At 34.7% G+C, this 21,529-nt stretch overlaps 1 pseudogene; it reads right to left on the bottom strand.

The window, feature by feature from the left end:
- LOC150041461 (NEDD8-activating enzyme E1 catalytic subunit pseudogene) overlaps positions 1-1,741 on the bottom strand; it is a 30,683-nt pseudogene extending 28,942 nt beyond the window's left edge.
- Positions 1,742-21,529: the final 19,788 nt, after the last annotated feature.

Genomic DNA, 21,529 nt, shown 5'->3' with positions numbered 1-21,529 from the left:
ACAAAGTGCTACTGGATGATATAAGGTTCATCAAAGGTAGAAAGGACAGTATTATGTTCAAAAGAACTCAGTATGTTTAGCAAAATATTGAAGCAAAACTTAGGGTACCACTGAAATTCTCATGTGCCAAGGAAAAGTCCTGATTAGAAATAGCAGAATCATTTCATTATAAAAGGAAGTATTATTATTTACCCAAGGGTAAGAATACTGCTATCAGGAACATATCTATCAAAATATCAAAAACAACTGGAAACATATCACATTATCCTAACTGGAATAAATTCACTTAAAACACAAATTATCTACAGAGAAGAATTATGGTATTGCTTGGATAATGAGATATGATATAATCCAAAAATAAATGTATGCTATAATAATGTTAACAGAGATGCATGCTGGAACTCTTTCAAAGTAGCTCACAAGCATTCATTGGTAAGTCTTGGTGCTTTGTGAACCATTGTTCAAATTACTTAAAATTAAATTTTATAAGCACAACATTAATAAAATAGTGAAAAGCGAAAACAAACTGTGGGAGTCTGTATTATAAGAAATGCTCTACATGAAATACAAAAAAGCATCAGGTAGAAATTAAAAGAGAGTAAAAGCAACTCAGTACCATGTGAAAAATAAAGGCCAACACAAGAAAAAATATAAAAGGCAATTATTGTACATTTAGTTTTTATCTTTATCCCTTGTTTCCTACAGGTTTAAAGCTGAATGCATGAAATAGTTGTATATGCTACTGAGATTACTATATATAAACTGTGCTTCCATGGAAAAATGTAAACGAATGAGAAAGAACACACAATTTGTTTATCACTGAGGATAAGTGAAGTTTACATTAGTCAAAAAAAGGTTGATAGAAAGTAGGTTGTTAAATTGAATAAGCCTATGTGTTTTTCCTGCATCTGTTTACAAAGTATAAATTGAAACTGAACTTTAAAGAAAAAAAGTAGGGTGTTACATACAATGTCTATAGCAACCAGAAAGTAAATATTGAAAAATGGAAATAAGGAAAACAAAATAACTTGCCATTGTGGAAATTAGCCTGTAGTGGATAAAGTTCCAGTGTACACTCAATACAAGCAGTCATCCCAGGTAAAATCACCTGAGCATTTCCTTTAAAACCTCCCGTCCCCCCATCTATCAAAGGGACAATAGAGCTTGGATCTAACACACCATCTTCATAATTTAGCAGCGATATCAGCATGCCATTTATCCATTGTCTGGCTATGATAGAGTCCAATCCACACACAATAATATGAAATTGTCGATAAAAAATGTCATTAAAATCTTGAATCTTGTTGAAATACGGAACTACATTAAAATTAGGAACTCTGTCATTTAGAAATTATGCAGCAACTTCAGCCTTAGGTCTTCCAACGTCTTTAGGCCTAAATAAAAACTGTCTATTTAGATTGGAAACATCTATAGTGTCCATGTCTATAATATGAATCTGTCTAAAACCAGATAATGCCAGGTTTTTTAGGAGCTCACATCCTAAGCCGCCAGCTCCAATGACTAGAACTTTACATGTATCTAACAAAAACTGGAGAGATTCAGTGCTCGGTTCGAAATCAAGGTGTGTGAAGGGTCCAGATCGCTCGAGGAACTTCTTTACATGGTTCCAGCGACCTTCCCAGTCTCCAGTGTCCCCACACCCACCATCAACAGCCATTTTCTCAACCAGCAGCTCCTCTATTTTCCTTCTTTTCTTCTCCAGCTCCTCGCCATCCGCCATATTGCCAATAAAAATAAAATATAAAAGTGAGACTTATTGGGAAATGTATTCACAAAAACATTAAAAGATATGAAAAACGTAATCAAGTGGCAAAATAATTTCTTCTTCATCAGTAATCATTTTCAAAATTAAATGGCTACATCTTATCAATCATAATGCAGATTGAAAACATAAAAATATTCCTATCTATATGATATCCATTTTAGATTCAACGACACAAAAAGATGCAATATTAAGAATTTAGACCTTCTCCTACCGCTCATAGACTCCCAGAATCCCAGTGAAGAATCTATGAGAGGTCAGCTACCTCATCACTTTCTAGGATTCCACTCCCTATATTCTAGCAAGAATGGATGAAAAGGCAAAGCTACATCCACGTGACATGTAGTGCCTACCAGAAGATCTAGGACAAAAATCAGATTTTGCACAGTAATTGTTATATGAGTACTGAAGAGGCTAGTAAATGAGTGTTGGTGTGTAAGATTTAAGCAAGTGAAGTACTGAGAACCTTCTCACCCTTGGTGCTAGATAAAAATGAACAAACTGATGCGTGGGGCAAAGTAAACAAACAGACAAATAAATGCATTAACTCCTAAGAACAGGCAGAAGAAGGTAGCCATGCCAGACAGCCTGCAATGATATAATGTTCCTGACCATGATGGGCATGTGGTCTATCCATGCCAAGCTTCCCACAATTTCCCTCACATGACCGCAGATGCTCCACTTGGAGGATGAGAAATGATGAGAAATATATAGAAGTGAGGCCTCATGCCACTTACAGTGTTTGTATCCCCAACACCCAAGAACAACAATATATTTTGTGGTACACTAAGGAGGAACAAATTCTCACAGCCAGCAATGATCTCCAAAGTATCCATATGAACCCTTCCTTTTGTAAACTTAGAAGCCACTGAGCATAGTGCCACCTGACTTAACGTCTGTCAAAAATGGATAAGACTCTCCAAATCATAAAAAAGCATTCCCATACCTTCTGTGGTCCTCAAGTCCATAAAGAATTGCAGTTAATCCACAACATGTAGGCCTCTTTTACAGTGTACGAGTGTGATGAGGAGATTGTGTATTTCCAGGAGACATTCATAGGAGTTCTGGAAAAGGATCCCGATGTAGGACAGTATTGACAAATACTGGATAGGGAGAAATCTTTCAAATTCTCATTGTCTCCAACTACCTTGAGAAGAGGAACTAAAGAAACATGTGTAAGGTCTTTCAATCCTCATTGTGCTAATTTAGTTGTCTTTCTAGGGATATGTTTATGTTTGTTAGCCATTATCTATGTTCTTTATGAAGATGAAGTTGAGGACCCGTTCTGGTATTTTTAACACATTGCAATGTCTGATCCTTCTCTCTCAGTCTCTATAAATGTCTGTGAGGCTGAGATACATTTTTATTCAAATTTTGAATCCATAATTCAAAGTAAAGCAGCTAACGATTCAGAAAGCCAAAACAAAATTAGATACAGCTTTGTTTAACAAATATTTGAAAAATATTCTCTGTATTTCTTGAAGCAAAATCGCTTGTTCACTTTTGAGTGGATACTAAAATCTTGTATGTATATATTTTATTGCTCATATATATTGTATGCTAGGGCACTGTGCCAATAACAGGCTCCCTAACAAAATTGCTATTAATAAATGACTTAAGAATTTGATTATCCATTTATATATATTATCAAAAGAGCTCAAGGCTATATACATTTTATATTTTCAGTGATCTCATAACCTATGCCCACAAAACTAGAGAACACTAAAAGGAAAATAATTTTAAGCAAAGAACAAACAATGATATCTTCTAGGCTTTCATTGAGATTCTAATCTATTATAAGAAAAATAAAATGATTTGTTGTGTTTTTGGTCCTTATTGAGAAAGTTTCGACCTGTTCCAAGGAGGCCTAGTGTGTCTCCTATTCCTTCTTGTAAAGTTTTCAGTGTGTCAGCTTTTACCTTGAGGTCTTTGATCCATTTGGAATTAATTAAAGTGCAGGGTGACAAAGAAGGATCCAACTTTAGTTTTCTGTTGGTGCTTAACCAGTTCGGCCAGCACCACTTGCTGAAGAGACTGTCTTTCTTCCATTCTATTTTTTTGGCTCCAATATCAAAGAGTAGGTGGCCATAGGTCTGTGGGTTAATATCTGGGTCCACAGTTCTATTCCATTGGTCTTCAGGCCTGTTCTTGTGCCAGTGCCAAGCTGTTTTGATTTTTATAACTCTGTAATGGAGTCTAAAGTTTGGTATTGAAATTCCTCCTGCACTGTTCTTTCTGCTAAGAAGTGTTTTTGCTATACAGGGTCTTTTATTATTCCATATGAAATTTTGGATTGCCTCTTCTATTTCTTTAAAGAATGACATTGGGATATTGACAGGTATTGCACTGAATTTGTAGAAAGCCATTGGCAAGATTGTCATTTTCACGATATTGATTCTTCCAATCCAGGAGCATGGGAGGTTTTTCCATTTCCTCAGTTCTGCTTTAATTTCCTTTTTCAGGTTTTTTTTTTTACAATAGAACAAAATCTAGAGACAATAGGCCAAATAGTACGACACTAAATGTAAGGATCTCCAACATAAGGAAACAAAAGCCATATAGTGACTGTTGTCTTTAATGTACTATGTTATTGCTCATCTCTTTTGCCATCCCTTGGTTATCTCATATTGTTACAATTTTTCACCTTGTTATCTGATATATTTTATATGTGCTTAATTGGTTATTTGAATTGGATAGGAAAGGGGAGAAACCAAGATAAGTGGAGGGAGAGTGGGAGGGAAATGGGGACCATGTCATAAAAAAGGGTATCAATGTTTGTGAAGTTATGCACTTTCTATGTGGTGAATATAATGTAATCCTATTAATCACAATAAAAATAATTTCATTAAAATTGTTTTAAAAAAGAAAAATAAAATGTACCATGGTATCAACGCTAGAAAGTTCAAAAAGACTTTTCCCATAAGTTATCTGAACTAAATGAAAACTACTAGTAAACAGCACTTTTATTTAGATCAGAGATCAGAACATAGAACAGATGAATTTAAATAAAATACAAATTATCCCTGACTTTTTTTCTTCAGTGTTAATAAAGTGCCCAATTCAAAATATGAAAAGAAAGAACATTTTTCTTCTTATATATTATCATTTAGGACTTACAGCAAGGATTTTCCTTTTTTGTTTGTTTTCTCTGTCTGTGCAGCTTTAGTACTATTATTATAATATCCTTGTGTTTTTCAACACCAGTGAACATGATCATATCTTTCTTGTCAAACTCTCTTCTTGATACTCTGTATTGCATGTCAAAATATTGCCCAAGACCTAGAGATTCTATAGAAACTTCAGGCTATATAAAGTATGCTATTCTTCCAAAATGTCAATTCCTTGATATCATTAGATTATATTGGTATTTATCCTATATGACTATAATCAGCATTTATATTTATTTACCACAAGTAATATGCATGACATGCATTGTTAATTTATTTTAGCCCAGGCATGCAAACCTAGCTAATTGGAAGGCTGAAATCTGAGGACTGTAGTTCAAGCCAGTCCAGGCAGAAAATCCTCATGAGAACCTTATCTCCAACTAAGTACTCAAAACCTAGAAGTGGAGCAGTGGCTCAAAGTGAGAGAGCACTAGCCTTAAGCAAGGAGTTCTGGAGACATATCCAGTACCTGAGTTCAAGCCGAATGACTGACAAATACATAAATAAATAAATAAATAAATAAATAAATAAATAAATAAATAAATAAATAAAATTAAGCTTATTTTAGACAAAGCCTTAATAGTTACTCAGCTATTAATTTTATCATGGTAGCTGAAGCAGGTGACATACTCAGCCTGTCATACCATAGAGAACTTTTAATTCTAGGTTCTAACTTTCACTAATATGACTTTATTACTGATCTTAGCTCTAAGACTTATACAGGAAATCTGGACCTCAATAATTGTCAGGAGGGCAGAGAGCAGGTAAATACGCAACAAAGGTAAAAAAAAAATCAAATTTCAAAGAGCAAAAACACTTCTTAGCAGAAAGAACAGCACAGGAGGAATTTTAATACCAAACTTTAGACTCTGTTACACAGTTACAAAAAACAAAACAGCTTGGCACTGGCACGAGAACAGGCCTAAAGACCAATGGAATAGAACTGAGGACCCAGATATTAAACCACAGACATATGGCCACCTAATTTTTGACAAGGGAGGCAGAAAAATAGAATGGAAGAAAGACAGCCTCTTCAACAAGTGGTGCTGGCAGAACTGGTTAAGCACCAACAGAAAACTAAAGTTTGAATCCTTCTATGTCACCCTGCACCAGGATTAATTCCAAATGGATCAAATACCTAGAGGTAAAAACAGATACACTGAAAACTTTACAAAAGAAATTGGAGATACTCTAGGCCTCCTTGGCACAGGTCGAAACTTTCTCAATAAGGACCAAGAAACACAACAGATCAGAGAAAGGCTGGATAAGTGGGACTGCATTAAACTGCAGATCTTCTGTAAGGCAAAGGACATAGCTAGTAAATTAATTAGAAAGCCTACAGAATTGGAGAAGATCTTCACTAACCATAAAATGGACAAAGACCTCATATCTAAACTATATCAACAGCTCAGAAAATTGAATCACTCCAAAACAAAACTCCAAAGTATCAACCATCCCATTAAAAGATGGGCCAAAGACTTAAAGAGAGTCTTCTCTGAAGAAGAAATAAAGATGGCCTATAGACACATGAAGAAATGCTTGACATCTCTGGTCATAAAAGAAATGCAAATCAAAACAACTCTAAGATTCCACCTCACTCCAGTTAGAATGGCCAGGATCAAGAAATCTAATAACAACAGATGCTGGAGGGGATGTGGCCAGGAGGGATCACTACTATATTGTTGGTGGGAGTATAAACTCACTCAACCACTCTGGAAAGCAGTATGGCAGTTCCTCAAAAGACTAAACACAGAGCTCCCCTATAACCCAGCAATTCCACTACTTGGCATTTACCCAATCATCCAGAATTAAGGGCATACTAAATCCACTAGCACAGTGATGTTCATTGCATCACTGTTTACCATAGCAAAGATATGGAACCAACCCAGATGTCCCTCAGTTGATGAGTGCATCAACAAGATGTGGTGTTTATACACAATGGAATTCTACGCTGCAGTCAGAAAGAATGACATCGCCCCATTTGTAAGGAAATGGAAAGACTTAGAAAAAATCATAATAAGTGAAGTAAGCCAGACTCAAAGGAACATAGGCCCAATAGTCTCCCTCATTTGTCATAATCAGTAGAAACCTTGAGCTCTCCTAGCAGTGATTTACAATAGAACAGAATCTAGAGACATTAGGCCAAATAGTACGACACTAAATGTAAGGACCTCCAGGATAAGGAAACAAAAAATTATTTAAAAAAAGCTTTTGCATGGTATTATTAATAATAACATATTAAGATATCTGAAATGCTAAAGAAAATTCAAGAGATCTGAATACATTTTGACAACCATAATTTAACATTTTGATTTTCTCATCAAGTTAACAATTATTTGAATAAAAATGTATGATTTTCCTTTATAATTTTTAAATTTTATTTTATTTTTTAATTGTCAAGGTAATGTATAGAGGAGTTACAGTTACATTTGCCAGATATTAGGCATAGAACTTCCCACACAATAATACCCCTTCTCATGATATTGTCCCCATTTTCCCCCAATCTCCCAATCATCTTGTTTTCCTGCTTCCCTTTCCTATTTCATATAATCAAATAAACATATATACAATATACCAGGTAACAAAGTCAGGCACAGTAACAATAAGAGCTTGAAGAAAGGACAACAAAAGAGAAGAGAAATAACAGTACATTAAGAACAACAATCACACAAGATAAAGCTCTTGTCTCCATACCCTAGAGATCCTTTCATTTAGTCTCATCCTGTATAGCTTTATTTACACAGGTTTTGAGCTATTGTAATTGAATGCTAGGAGTGTCCTACAGATGTAATAATTATTAAATATGAGAATAATCATTGAGCATATGTTCCTTTGGCTTATTTCACTTAATATAATTTTTCCATCTCTTTTCATTTCCCTACAAATGAAGCAATGTCATTCTTTCTGATGGCAGCATTGAATTCTGTTGTGTATAAACACGACATCTTCTTGATTCAATCATCTACTGGGATACATATGGGTTGGTTCCATATCTATGCTATGGCAAATATTGCTGCAATGGTTGTGCTAGTGTCATTACTATGTACTGGTTTCTGGATATTTGCGTAAATTCCTAGTTGTGGAATTTCTAGGTCATAGGGGAGATCTATGTTTAGTCTTTTTTTTTTGTGGGTCATGTGGCTTGAACTTGCCCTGGGCATTGTCCCAGACCTCTTCAGCTCAAGACTAACGCCCTACTATGAGCCAATACCCACTTTCCATTTTCTAGAGCTTAGAATGGAGATAACAGTCTCAGGTCCTTTTGTGTCCCATGGCTGGCTTTGATCCTTGATCCTCAGATATCAGCCTCCTGAGTACCTATAATAACAGTCATAACCAACCCAGCCTGGCTATGTTTAGTCTTTTGAGGTATCGCCATAGTGACTTCCAGAGTAGCTGAACAAGCTTACAATCACACCAATACTGTAGTAGCGATCCATCCTGGCCACATCCCCACCAGCATCTGTTGTTATTAAATTCATTGATAATGGCCATTCTAATGCGAATGAGGTATAATCTCAAATATGTTTTGATTTGCATTTCTTTTTTCCATGTATTTTTATTGTAATTAATAGAAGGGTCACATTATATTCTCCAGATGGAAGGTGTATTACTTCACATACATTGATACCCTTTCTCATGTCTTGGTCCCCATTTCCCTCCCCTCACCCCCGCCCCTCATCTTGTTTCTCCCCCTTCCCTATCCAATTTCAAATAACCAAATGTGCATATATCTAATATATCAGATAACAAGGTGAAATACTGCAACAATATGAGATAACCAAGGGACAGCAAAAGAGATGAGAGACAACATAGTACATTAAGGACAACGATCACTCATTATATGGCTTTTCTTTCTATATCCTGGAGGTCCATTCATTTAGCGTTATACTATATGGCCTTATGTATGTAGGCTTTGTTCTATTGTAAATCTCTGCTAGGAAAGCCCAAGGATTCTAATGATTATGACAAATGAGGGAAACCATTGAGCCTATGTTCCTTTGAGTCTGGCTTACTTCATTTAACATGATTTTTTTATAGCCAGAGATATTGAGCATTTTTTCATCTGTCTATAGGCCATTCTTATTTCCTCTTTAGAGAAGTCTCTAAGTCTTTAGTCCATCTTTAAATGGGAAAATTATTTCTCTGAATATTTTCTTTAGAGAGATTCAATTTTTTTAGCTGTAGATATATTTTAGATATGAGGCCTATGTGTGTTGTATGGCTAGTGAATATCTTCTCCCTCTCTGTGGGCTTTCTATTTACTTTGCTAGCTATGTCTTTTGCCATACAGATGCTATGCACTTTAATGCAGTCCCATTTGCCCAAATTTCTTTAATTTGTTGTATTTCTGGCTCTTTATTAAGAAAGTTGCGACCTGTGCCAAGGAGACCTAGTGTATCCCCTATTTCTTCTTATAAGTTTTCAGGGTATCTGGTTTTACCTCAAGATCTTTAATCTATTTGTAATTAATCCTGGTGCAGGGTGACACAGAAGTATCCAAATTTAGTGCTTTACCAGTTCTACCAGCACCACTTGTTGATGAGGCTGTCTTTCTTCCATTCTATTTTTTGGCTCCCTTATCAATGTTAGGTGGCTATACCTCTGCGGGGTTGATTTCTGGGTCTTCAGTTGTATTCCATTGGTCCTCAGGTCTTTCCTTATGCCGGTACCATCTGCTTTGCTTGCTATAGCTCTGTAATAGACTAAGTTTGGTACTGATATTCCTCCTGCATTGTTCTTTCTGCTAAGAAGTGTTTTTGCTATACAGGGTCTTTTATTATTCCATATGAAATTTTAGAATGCTTCTTCTATTCCCTTAAAGAATGACATTGGGATATTGATGGGTATTGCATTGAATTTGTAGATAACCCTTGGCAAAATTGCCATTTTCATGATGTTAATTATTCCAGGAGCATGGGAGGTTTTTCCACTTCTTCAGTTCCTCTTTAATTTCCTTTTTCAGGGTTTTAAAGTTTTAATCATAAAGTTCCTTTACTCATTTAGCTAAGTTTATTCCTAAGTATTTTCTGTGAGGCTATTGCAAAATTAGTTGCTCTCCTGATTTCTGTCTTGATTCTCATGTTGTTGGCATACAGGAAAGCAGTTGATTTTATACCCTGCTACCTTACCAAAGTATCAAATAAGCCCAAGGAACGTAGGAGTGGGTTATAGTGTTCTTTAAAAACAGGATCATGTCATCTGCAAAGAGTGAAAGTTTCACTTCCTCTTTTCCTATTTGGGTCCACGTTATGCTTGCTTCTTGCCTTATTGCTGTGGCTACTAATTCTATAATTATGTTAAAGAGGAGTGGAGATTTTGGGCATCCATGTCTCCTTCCTGGTTTTAGAGAAAATGGCTTGAGTTTTTCTCCATTCAGTGTAATGATAGGTTTGTGTTTGTCATACACAGACTTTTTTTATACTGAGGAATGTTACACGGATTCCTAGTTTCTCCAGAGCTTTTAGCATAAAGGGGTGTTGTATCTTGTTAAATGCCTTTTCTACATGTATTGAAACAATCGTATAATTCTTGTCCTTGATCCTGTTGATGTATTGAATTATATTTATTAACTTGCATATACTGAACCAGCTTTGCATCCCTGTGATGAATCCTGTTTGATCATAGTGTGCAATTTTTGGATGAGTTGCAGAAGATGGTTGGCTAGTATTTTGTTGAGAAGCTTTGCATCGAAATTCATTGAAGAAATGGGTCTATATTTCTTCTTCAATGAGTCCCTGTCAGGTTTTGGTATTAGAGTTATTCTGGCTTCATAGAATGAGTTTCACAAAGAGCCTTTGCTTCCAGTTTCATTGAAGATCTTGAGGAGTATTGGTGTGATCTCTGCTTTGAAGGCACTATAGAGTCCAGCTGTGAATCCAACAGGTCCTATGCTTTTATTGGATGGGAGGTATCTTATTGCAGTTTCTATTTCAGTACTTAAAACAGGTCTATGTAGTTGGATTATATTTTCTTGGTTCAGTTTGTTTATGTAAATATTGGCTAGAAATTCTTGCATCTCTTCTAGATTCTCAAGTTTTTGGCATAAAGGTTTGAAAAGTATTCCCTCGTGATGTTCTAGATCTTGTTAATTTCTATCATGATATTTCCATTCTTGTCCATGATTTTATTTATTTGGGTTTGCTCCCTTTTTTTTGGTAAGATTTGCTAAGGGTCTGTCGATTTTGTTAATTTTTTCAAAGAACCGACTCCTTGTTTTGTTGATTTTTTTGGACTATAATTCATTTAATTTTAAGGATTTGCTTCCTTCCACCTCAATTGGGATTGGTTTGTTGCTCTTTTTCCAAGAGCTTAAGATGCACCATTTTACACTATTGGCTTGTGATTTTTTTCAATTTGTTAATGTAGGCACTCAGAGCTATAAATTTTCCCCTGAGTACTGCCTTTGCTCTGTCCTAAAGGAACTGGTATTTTGTGTTCTTCTTTTTGTTAAATTCCATAAACTGTTGAAATTCTGTTCTGATCTCCTCAATGACCCACTTGGGATTCATCCATGTGTTGCTCAATCTGTATGAGTTACAGGGTTTTCCATGGTGGTGATTGCTGATGATGCCCTGTGGTCTGAGAGAATGTAGGGAATAATTTCAGTGTTTCTGAATCTGCACAGGTGTTCTTTATGCCCTAAAATGTGTTCTATTTTAGAAAATGTTCCATGTGCTACTGTAAAATAACATATATTCTGGTGTTGCTGGGTAGACATCTGCAGATGTCTGTTACGTCCAGTTGGTCTATGCAATTGTTTAATTCTGAGGTTTCTTTGTTGAGTTTTTACCTGGTTGATCTATCCAGAGGTAACAGTGGTGTGTTAACATCACCAACAATTACTATGGTTGGGTGTGTGTGTGGTTTTAGTGTAAGTAAAGTTTGTTTAGTGAAGTTGGGTGCTCTGGAATTAGGTGTGTAGATATTTAGGATTGTTATACCCTACTGGACGAGACATCACTTTAATAGTATGTAATAATCTTCTTTGTCTACTCTCACTAATTTTAGTTTGAAGTCTATTTTGTCTGGTATGCGGAGGGCAACTCTGGCCTTTTTATGGGGGCTATTAGCTTGACAGATTTTATTCCAGCCTCTCACTCTCAAAATATGTTTATTTTTTAAAGAGGGGGCAAGATATGCCTCTGCAGTCTTCAGACTGCAGAAAAATGGATCTTGCTTTTTGATACAACTAGACAATCTATGCCATTTAATTGGTGAGTTAATTTCATTGGTATTGAGGTTTAGGATTGAAAAATATTTACCAGTTCCTTCCATTTTTAAAAATTTCATTAGGGCCTGTGATATATCAATTATTTCTCTAATTAGATGGTATGATTTTTAATTCTCATTTCTCTGTCAGTAGCATGATTGCATTGATTTTCAATGTGCAGAAAGTCTGAAAAAATTTTGTAATGCTAGTTTTGTCACTACATAATGTTGCAGCTTTTACTTGGTATGGAATATTTTTAATGTTCCCTCAACTATCTTGGTTGGTAGTTAATTGTCTTTAGGGCATGGCATACATCGTTCCAAGCTCTCCTTGCTTGCATGTTCTCTGCTGAGAAATCTGTGCTTATTCTATTAGTTTTCCTTTGTAGATAATTGTTCTCTGGCCATTTTTAGGATCCTTTCCTTGGTCTCCATTGATCCTGTACAGATTATAATGTGGCAGTGGGATGTCCTTTTCTGATCAGGTCTGTTTGGGGTTCTAAATGCCTTTTGCATTTTGATGGGCCTGTCCTTCTAGATATTTTGGAAGTTCTTTGAAATGATTCCCTGAAATATATTTCCAATTCCATTGGCTTCCTTCTCCAGGATCTCCTCAATATTGATTAGCATTAAATTAGGCTTCCTAATTGTATCTTGGAGCTCCTGATGAGATCTGTCATATTTTTTAGATTTGGTTTGAATCATTTTCTGGTTTTTCTCTGTAACTTCGGGGTTATCTTCAACTCCAGAGAGTCTCTTTTCCCCATTGCCTAACCTGCTACCAATACTTTCTATTTTGTTCTTCATTTCCCTTCCTCCTAATTTGTAATTTTTTATGCCATGCATCTCTAGTTTTAGATTATGTATGGACCTCATTACCTCCTTGATTTCAATTTGAGTGGTCTCTTTGAAGTCCTTTAGCTCAGAAGCTTTATTCTCATTGGATTTTTATTGGAATTCAATCAGCTTTCAGTTTGTGAATTCTATAAATTCCTACACTATGTTTTAATTATCTTCCTCATGTTCGCGTATATCCTTCTTTATGTTTTCAAACTTTTCATTGATCATGCTTGCCAATTGCATTTGTAGAGCATTTAGAGGACTCTCCTCTAGAATTTCCATTGACTGCTCTATTGCCTGTTTAATTTGAGTGGGAGATGCTATTTCTGGATTTGCTGTTTTTCTTGAGTTTCTTATTCTTCCCATTTGAAAATGGGAGCAAAACTAATACCATATAAAAATATATGAAAAAAAGACTAATACCATACAAGATTAAAATTTTAAAAAATAACCAACCTAGTGCTCTTTAGCTGCCCAGACTACAGAGGTTCACAATTTTAGACAGGTATTTTTGCTCTCTCTCTCTCTCTCTCTCTCTCTCTCTCTCTCTCTCTCTCTCTCTCTCTCTCTCTCTCTTTCTCTCTCTCCTTTTGTGCTCTTACAATCAAACCTAGCATAACCACTGAACACAGTTTTATGACCAAAAAACACATAATTCAATCTCTATGACATTTAAATCACTTTGGACCTACAGTATACTTTTTTCCAGTTCTGGAGCTTGAGCTCTGTCCTTGGACTTTTCCTCAAGGCTAGCGCTCTGCCACATGAGCCACAGCACCACTTCCAGCTTTTCTATGTATGTGGTACCGAGGAATCGAACCCAGGCCTTCATGCATGCTAGGCAAGCACTTTACCACTAAGCCAAAGTCCCAGCCCCTGGACCTAAAGTATAATTGAAGAAAATACATATATTGTCTTGGTCATCAATAATCAACTATAGATCCATGCATTATGAAAATTAAAAAGAACAAAGGACCAGAGACAGAAAGATATTATGAAAAACTTGAGGGGGAGATAAGAGTAATGTAAAAGCGTAACAGCAATATAGTAATAAAGGACAGGAATAGAGTGAAGATAACTGTGACCTAACGTGATAGGGAAAATAAAAGAATAAACAATTAAAAAATTAAACTTAAAAAAGAATAATAAAAAGATATGAAAGAAAAGAAGAAAATACATATAAAATAGATCAATGATTATAAAAAGAGACCTCACAATTATGAGTTCTTAAAGAAGAAATCTTATGATTAAAAACTGAAAGAATAAAAAGCAGGGGACTGAGTAAATAATATTATTTGAAACAAGTCTGTATACAATGAAAGCATGGTACTACTAATTGCTGTCACTATGTTTCTAAGAATGACCACAATGACAGAAGAAAAAAATGGCTTTAAAAAAGAGGAACAAGTAAAAATGAAAATTAAAAATAGTAAAATTTTAAAAAATATTATTGGAAAATTTATTCCTCAGTGTTTTTGGGGGGAAACATGTTTCCACTAAATTCAGGATCCAGATGCTTTAAGAAGTCTCTTTTTGTCTGTGTTTTGGCTTAGTTTGCTTTTCCAGTAAGTTTGCTTGATTGGGCAAAAATAGTTCTGCCTAATAGACCTGCGGTCTTTGTGACTGCTCACCCAGGTTAATTTACTAGCAGGGTGATGAGCTTTATGTGTACTGCAGGAGAAAGTTAGCAGTTTTTGGTAGCTTGAACGAGAATGGAGTTGTATTCTATGTGGACTCAATGGTGAGCTTCAGAACTCACTCTGATCTAGCCTGGGGCCAATATTTTTTTATCTATTTCAGCAGAGAGCCTAGAGGTTGAGCTTCCTCTGGCTTTGTTTACAGGGAGAGGAAAGCTGCCCTGCCAGGGAGGAATTGCATCCTCCAGGGCAGGAAACCAAAGCCTTGGCTAAGCTGACAGTGGTCAGAAACTTTTTGCCCTTTTGAGAGATAGCGTTGCTGACACCACCACTTCTCAGGTTCCAGTTATGTGCTAGTTGTTCTAGCAAGGTCTTTGCCAGTAGCCAAGATGGTGCTGCTGTTGGTTGGTGGGAGAGAGGCTGCCTTTCCAATGCTGTTTTGTGAGCAGGAGTGAGAATGTCTTTAGTGAGGTACTGGCTATTCCCCTTGGTTGTTTGTGTCTGTCTACAGCTGGTTAGTCTGTGCTGCAGGTAAGTGAGGTGCTGAGCACTCTGGCTCTGCTATCTTTATCTTAGCCCAACTGCACTGGAGAGCTGCAGCTGCAGGTGCTGCCGTTGCCAATGATGTGGGATCAAAATGTCGTCATAAGCAGGCTGCTGATTTTTTTCCTCTCTGACTGAAATCTGTGCTACTACAGCTTACTTAGTATCATTCTTTAGCTATAAACTTTCTGCTACAATGATAAAACTGGTATCTTGGCGAGAGTTCAGAAAGACTCACCCTGAACCATCACCATCCTCCCAGCTAGTCCTTTCCTTTTATATGTTAAAAAACATGAGGGAACTGTTTTATAATATTAATATTTTGAAAAGTATAGAAAATTAATAATTAATTAGCATTCTGTTTGTTATTGATTATCTCATATAAATTCAATGAATGATAATATATGAACATAACTGATAATTTATAAATATCCATTCCATATAATTTATTTTTCTGTGCCTTTCATATAATAATTGATAGCCTTTCATATAATAATTGATAGCCATATTACTGAAATTCATATCATATTATAGATTACTATTGATACCCATTTTCATATTATTCTTAGTCATAAAATATTTAACCACAAGAAATAATCCTGTCCAAATGTATGTGTATTAAATTTATGATCATAAATTTAAATTGATATGCTAAAATTATCATTTTCATATATGCTTTCAGATGTCATTTTTCTTCTAATCATTCAAAATTAAGTTAGTAAGCAATATAGAAGGTTTATTGAATATTTATTTTATACATTAATGAAAATTACAAGGTTTTAAATTGATAAAGAAAACATGAAATTTTTGAAAATATCATCAAATACACAAAATTATATGAATCTCAAAATGCTTGGCGTTTGATTCTTCAGTGTGCATCCAATTGGAAATGTTAAGAACTTACATCACACTTATGCATAGTGTTCTTTGATGTACATATGTGCACATTTTAAAGGAATATGACTTGTTAAATGTACCAAAATCTTAAAGGAATATGACCTGCTAAATATACCAACATTTTTCTCAGCTATATTTGCTATGGTTATGAATATCATGTAGATTTAATCTCCCTCCCTCCAAATATAAAATTTGGAACATAAATAAAGCATGGAGAGGAATGGTCGGCACTGACTGAGAAATACTACTTTGTTAAGCAAGAATATATTGAACTCATGTTATCTTAGGAAAAATATAGAACAAGTTAACTAATTTGAATTTTCTATTACATAATGTACCCAAATGTTCTTCAATCCTTAAGGCAATGTTGGTAACACACAAAAGTATTTCATTATTTGGACACATTTGAGGACAGGACATATGAAGTAGAAAAACATTTCTCCTAAAATATTAATGCACAAAGAAGTTTGATTATGATTGTGGGTCTGAGTGTCTAATACTAAGTGATAGAAATTGTAGTATCTTCAAAAAGTTTAATATGTGTACTTGTGATAGTGGATTATCTAATCCATTGAGTTTGGGACAGGTTCCTTTTTCTTTTTTGTTTTTTAATAATTTTTATTGTAATTAATAAAAGGGTTACACGATATTTGCCAGATAGAAGGTGCATTAATTCACATACATTGATACCCTTTCACATGTCTTGGTACCCATCACCCTCCCCCCCACCCACTACCCACCCCCCTTCTTGGTTTTCCCCCTTTCCCTATCAAATTTCAAATAACCAAATACCAATAAATTCAATATGTCAGATAACAAAGTGAGATGCTGCAACAATATGAGATACCCAAGAGACAGCAAAGGAGAGGAAAGATAACATAGTACATTAAGGACAACAATCATTCATTATATGGCTTTTGTTTCAGTATCCTGGAGGTCCTTTCAATTAGCTTCATACTATATGGCTTTATATATCAAGGTTTTGCTCTATTGCAGATCTCTGCTAGTAGAGCCCAAGGTTTCTACTGGTTATGACAAATGAGGTAAACCATTGAGCCTAAGTTCCTTTATCTAATATAATTTTCAATGATTTACCTAGAGTACTATGAATTGATTTCCAAAGATAAGAATCTAGAGATCTATTCCTGAAGATAGCATATACAAGGAACTACAAGACTATTCGTTTGAACAATTGTCTTTAAAAAATTGTGTAAGTCTCTACTACCAAACTAATTTTCCCACTCCTCCATATAAGGAGATGGTAAGACATTACACTATAAAAGTGCTCATTTAAATGATAGTTGATAGAGTTTTCTACTTATTATCCTCACCCTCATCCTAACATTTGCTATTTATTTTTCTCAAAGTTTTTAGAAGATTATACCCTTGTGATTAGGTCAAGAATGATATCATCATTGCTTGATTTCTTATTTTGTGCTAGTACTAGGCCTTGAAATCAGGGACTGGGCACTGACCCGTCACTCAAGGCTGAGCCAGGTTTCATTTCTAGCTTTTTGCTAATTAATTGGAAATGTGTCATCCCTGCATGAGCTTCCTTTAACCAGTAATTCTCAAATACACATAATTACAAGGCTGAGCCATGGCTGTCTAACTCAACTACTTTCTATTATCTATTGATACCATTTATTTTGAATAAATTTTATAATCAAGTTAACAACATTGTTGTTAAAATGGATGTTAATTTAATGTACAGAATATAGGCTGAGTATGTACATGAAACATAAAAATTTAACTAGCATGGTAAATCTACAGTGTGGTGAAAAGATGGTAAAAACATAATTTAAAATTTAAAAATAAATATATAATAAAAGGAAAACTAGAATATAAATTTCAATGAAGAGTTCTAAATATTTTGGTTAAACTAAAAGTTCTACTCATATTAAGTCTTGTGAAACAGTTTGACAGTTATAGTTTACCTTTTATTCCGTATTTTGCTATTGGCCATCTAATAAGGTATAGATAGAAATCAACTAATATTTGTAACAGAATTCTCATGGAAATTGAGAACTGATAAATCAGTATTTGATTTTGAGTAATTATGCTTCCAAAACATCTTAATCTGGGGGCTAGGATAGTGGCATAGTGGTAGAGTTCTTGCCTAGCACGCAAGGTTCAAATCCTGGGTACCACATACACAGAAAAGGCCAGAAGTGATGCTGTGGCTCACGTGGTAGAGTGATAGCCTTGAGAAAGCTCAAGGCCACTGCCCAGGCCCTGAGTTCAAGCCCAAGACTAGCAAAAAAGCTCAATATGGTCCAAGAGCATGTCTCAGTGGTAGAGTGCTTGCCTAGCATCCATGAAGCCCTGGGTTTGATTCTTCGGTACCACATACACAGAAAAAAGCCAGATGAAGTGGTGCTGTGGCTCAAGTAGTAGAGCACTAAGTTTGAGAAAAACCCAAATACAGTGCCCACGCCCTGAGTTGAAGCCCAAGACTGGAAAAAAAATCTTAATATGCAGACAGATAATTTCAGCACTTTGCTTCTTCTATACAACCAAGCTTCTGATTTGTATAAATATCATCTCAGTATTTTGTTTTAATAAACAGGCCTTAGTATTTCAGTTCTATCTGACCCATCAATTCTATCAAATGACAAAAACACATAAGCTATATTTTTTATTCTATGAAGGGGGAATTGAGACTTTAAATCAGGAAGAAAATGATAAACTACCTTAAATGTGATTCTCATATTTTAACACACTTTTTATACTTCCTATTAAATAACAAATGGTTATTGACTATGTTGATTACATAAAGATTGGTCAAAATGCTACTTCACCAGAAAAATGGTTAGGTCAAGAAAACATTTTACCAGAAATAATGATGCCTGTAATCTAAGTATACATAAAATTATAAGTATGACAAAATAAAAAAATGTAAGAGCTTTTTGAAACAAAACTGAGCAAAAATATTCATTGATAGTTTTCTCCTTGCACGCTTTCTTATAAAGTCTAAATTTATATTTGCTTCATGTTCCTTTCAGGAAGATGAATAAGTTATACAAAACAAAGTAAGGTGACATTTAAATTATATGTAAAACTTAGGTTTGAAAGTAATTTGACAATGAGATAAGGAAGAGGGTCCAATTAAACAAACCCTTAGGCAAATTATAATTCCTTTTAGCAATTCATATTTTTTCATAATCTATACAAAAACATCCATGGCCAGCTAGTTGTTTCATAGTCTATTTTAATTAAAACAAAAACATAATTTATTAACAATCCTCCATAGCTAGCAACTTTAATTCTCCTATCAAACATAGGCAACAAATTATTGAATTCATAAATGTGCTTTCATTGCATTTTAATGGAAATGAAATTAGATCTGTCTTATCAGAGGTAGGACTAGTGAGCACACTAAAAAGCAGAAGTACTGCCAAATAGTCAATTTACATAAATAAATTTGCCTTCTTTAAAATCAGAACTCTTTTTATGAGAGCTTGAAAAGCAACATCACTCCCTAAGTTGGCTTTGAATTGTAGTGATGAGTCTGATAAGATTTAACCAAACCCTTTCCTCCCTTTTCTCCACACTAAGTTATTTTAAATTTTGCTTTCCCTATGATATCTATCTAAATGTTAATACTGCACATCCTTTCCATCTCACTATTACATTTCTAGGGAAATTTGAATAGACAATACGAAGTAATTCTGGTCCATCTGAAATAATATATATTCTGGACTACTTAATCCTAAATAATTCATTTTCAAAATCTATAAACTAATGATTTAAAAAGTCTTCTTTGAAAAGATTTTCATAAAATTTCATTGAAATGCACCATATAAAATGACTGGATGATGTAGTGAATCTTATTGCCCCAAAATGTGCATTAAACTTAAATGTTTAAGGTAGAAATCCTAAACATATGTATTAACTCACAGATGGTTGATTCAAAGACAACTAAAACAGTATAATTCTGTAGAAAGGTTACATCAAAGATCAATGAAGTAAACACAGGAATGGGTACTTGGAAGGTGTTCAGTGGTGTCAAGGGAGAGACATAGATGAATGGAGCAAAGAAGGTGGTAGAAAATACAGACAAGAACTCAATGTATATCATGTAAAATTAAGAAAAAAATTGGTTGGGAAGGATGGATGAGAATGTTGAAAAGACTGACACAATGATCAAGATGCATTGTCTCTATAAACTGATTCCTTGAATGGCAACTCCTTTCTCCAACTACTTAAAGATGATAGTTTCAGCTTAGCGCACTACCATAATAACATTGTGGGTAAAATTACAGAAATAAGTAATAGTTATATATCAAATAAAATATTGCTCAGTATTATTTTGTCCTCTGTTTAGTCTTTTGAGGAACTGCCATACTGCTTTCCATAGTGGTTGAGTGCTTGCTTAGCATGCAAATAAAATATTGCTCAGTATTATTTTGCCCTCTGTTTAGTCTTTTGAGGAACTACCATACTGCTTTCCATAGTGGTTGAGTGCTTGCTTAGCATGCATGAAGACCCAGGTTTGATTCCTCAGTACCACATACATAGAAAAAGCCAGAAATGGTGCTGTTTCTCAACTGGTAGAAATAGTCTAGCCTTGAGAAAGGCCAAGGACAGTGCCCAAAGCCTGCGTTCAAACACCAGGACTTGCAAAAAATATAAGAAAGAAATATTTAACTGTTACTAAATCATACACAACCTGGTTCTTTAAATTAGAATAAATTTTGGTGGGTGATCAGGTTAAATTCCCACCAGAATAAAATTAAATTTATTCTATTGCTTACCTAAAATGAGATCATTTATTGTTTGTTGTAATTCATCTAGTAACAGCACATCCCATATATGGTTGGGTCTTTACTAGCTCCTCACAATTGCCCATTTTATAACTTCTGCTTTTGTAATCAAATTTTACTAAAGTTTCTACATTTCCTACATGTATATAAAAACAGCTTGTCCTCAAGAATAAGCAAAAAAATAGAAATCTGAAAATAACTCATCAATTTACCTTAAGAACAGGTGACAACAGAAAGACCTACCTTTTCTATCAGATCTCTGTGGCTATTTTCCTCTCATCTCCTGAATTTATGGCTAATTTCTTCATATAAAGGAGTCTCTTATTTGCTTCAGAGATAATCACAGATTTCTGGAATCAAAACACTTTCACTATGGCAATTACAACTAGAAGTAATTCCATTTGAAAAATCTCATAAAAATATGAAACTAGTACAAATAATTTATATGTTTTGAAACCCGTTTCCTCACCCTATACAATCTCTAATTTCTTTCTGCTTTCCCTCCTCCATATAGTTTCCCTTCTATTGTACAAAATCATGAACTGAAATTTGAATATAAAATTGTAACGCATTGGTTCTCTGGACCAATCCTATAGATGTTGGTGTTATTTTCCATTTGATATATTGCCTCACTCATTTTAGATATTATGCTTCCTAGAAACATTTTCTTTAAGTTTTGTCAAG

Source organism: Megascapheus bottae, chromosome X (assembly GCF_031878675.1).
Source record: "Megascapheus bottae isolate mThoBot1 chromosome X, mThoBot2.hap1, whole genome shotgun sequence".
In the NCBI taxonomy this organism is placed as follows: Eukaryota; Metazoa; Chordata; class Mammalia; order Rodentia; family Geomyidae; genus Megascapheus; species Megascapheus bottae.
The sequence above is the reverse complement of the archived record's forward strand: the minus strand, read 5'-3'. Positions and strand labels throughout refer to the sequence as shown.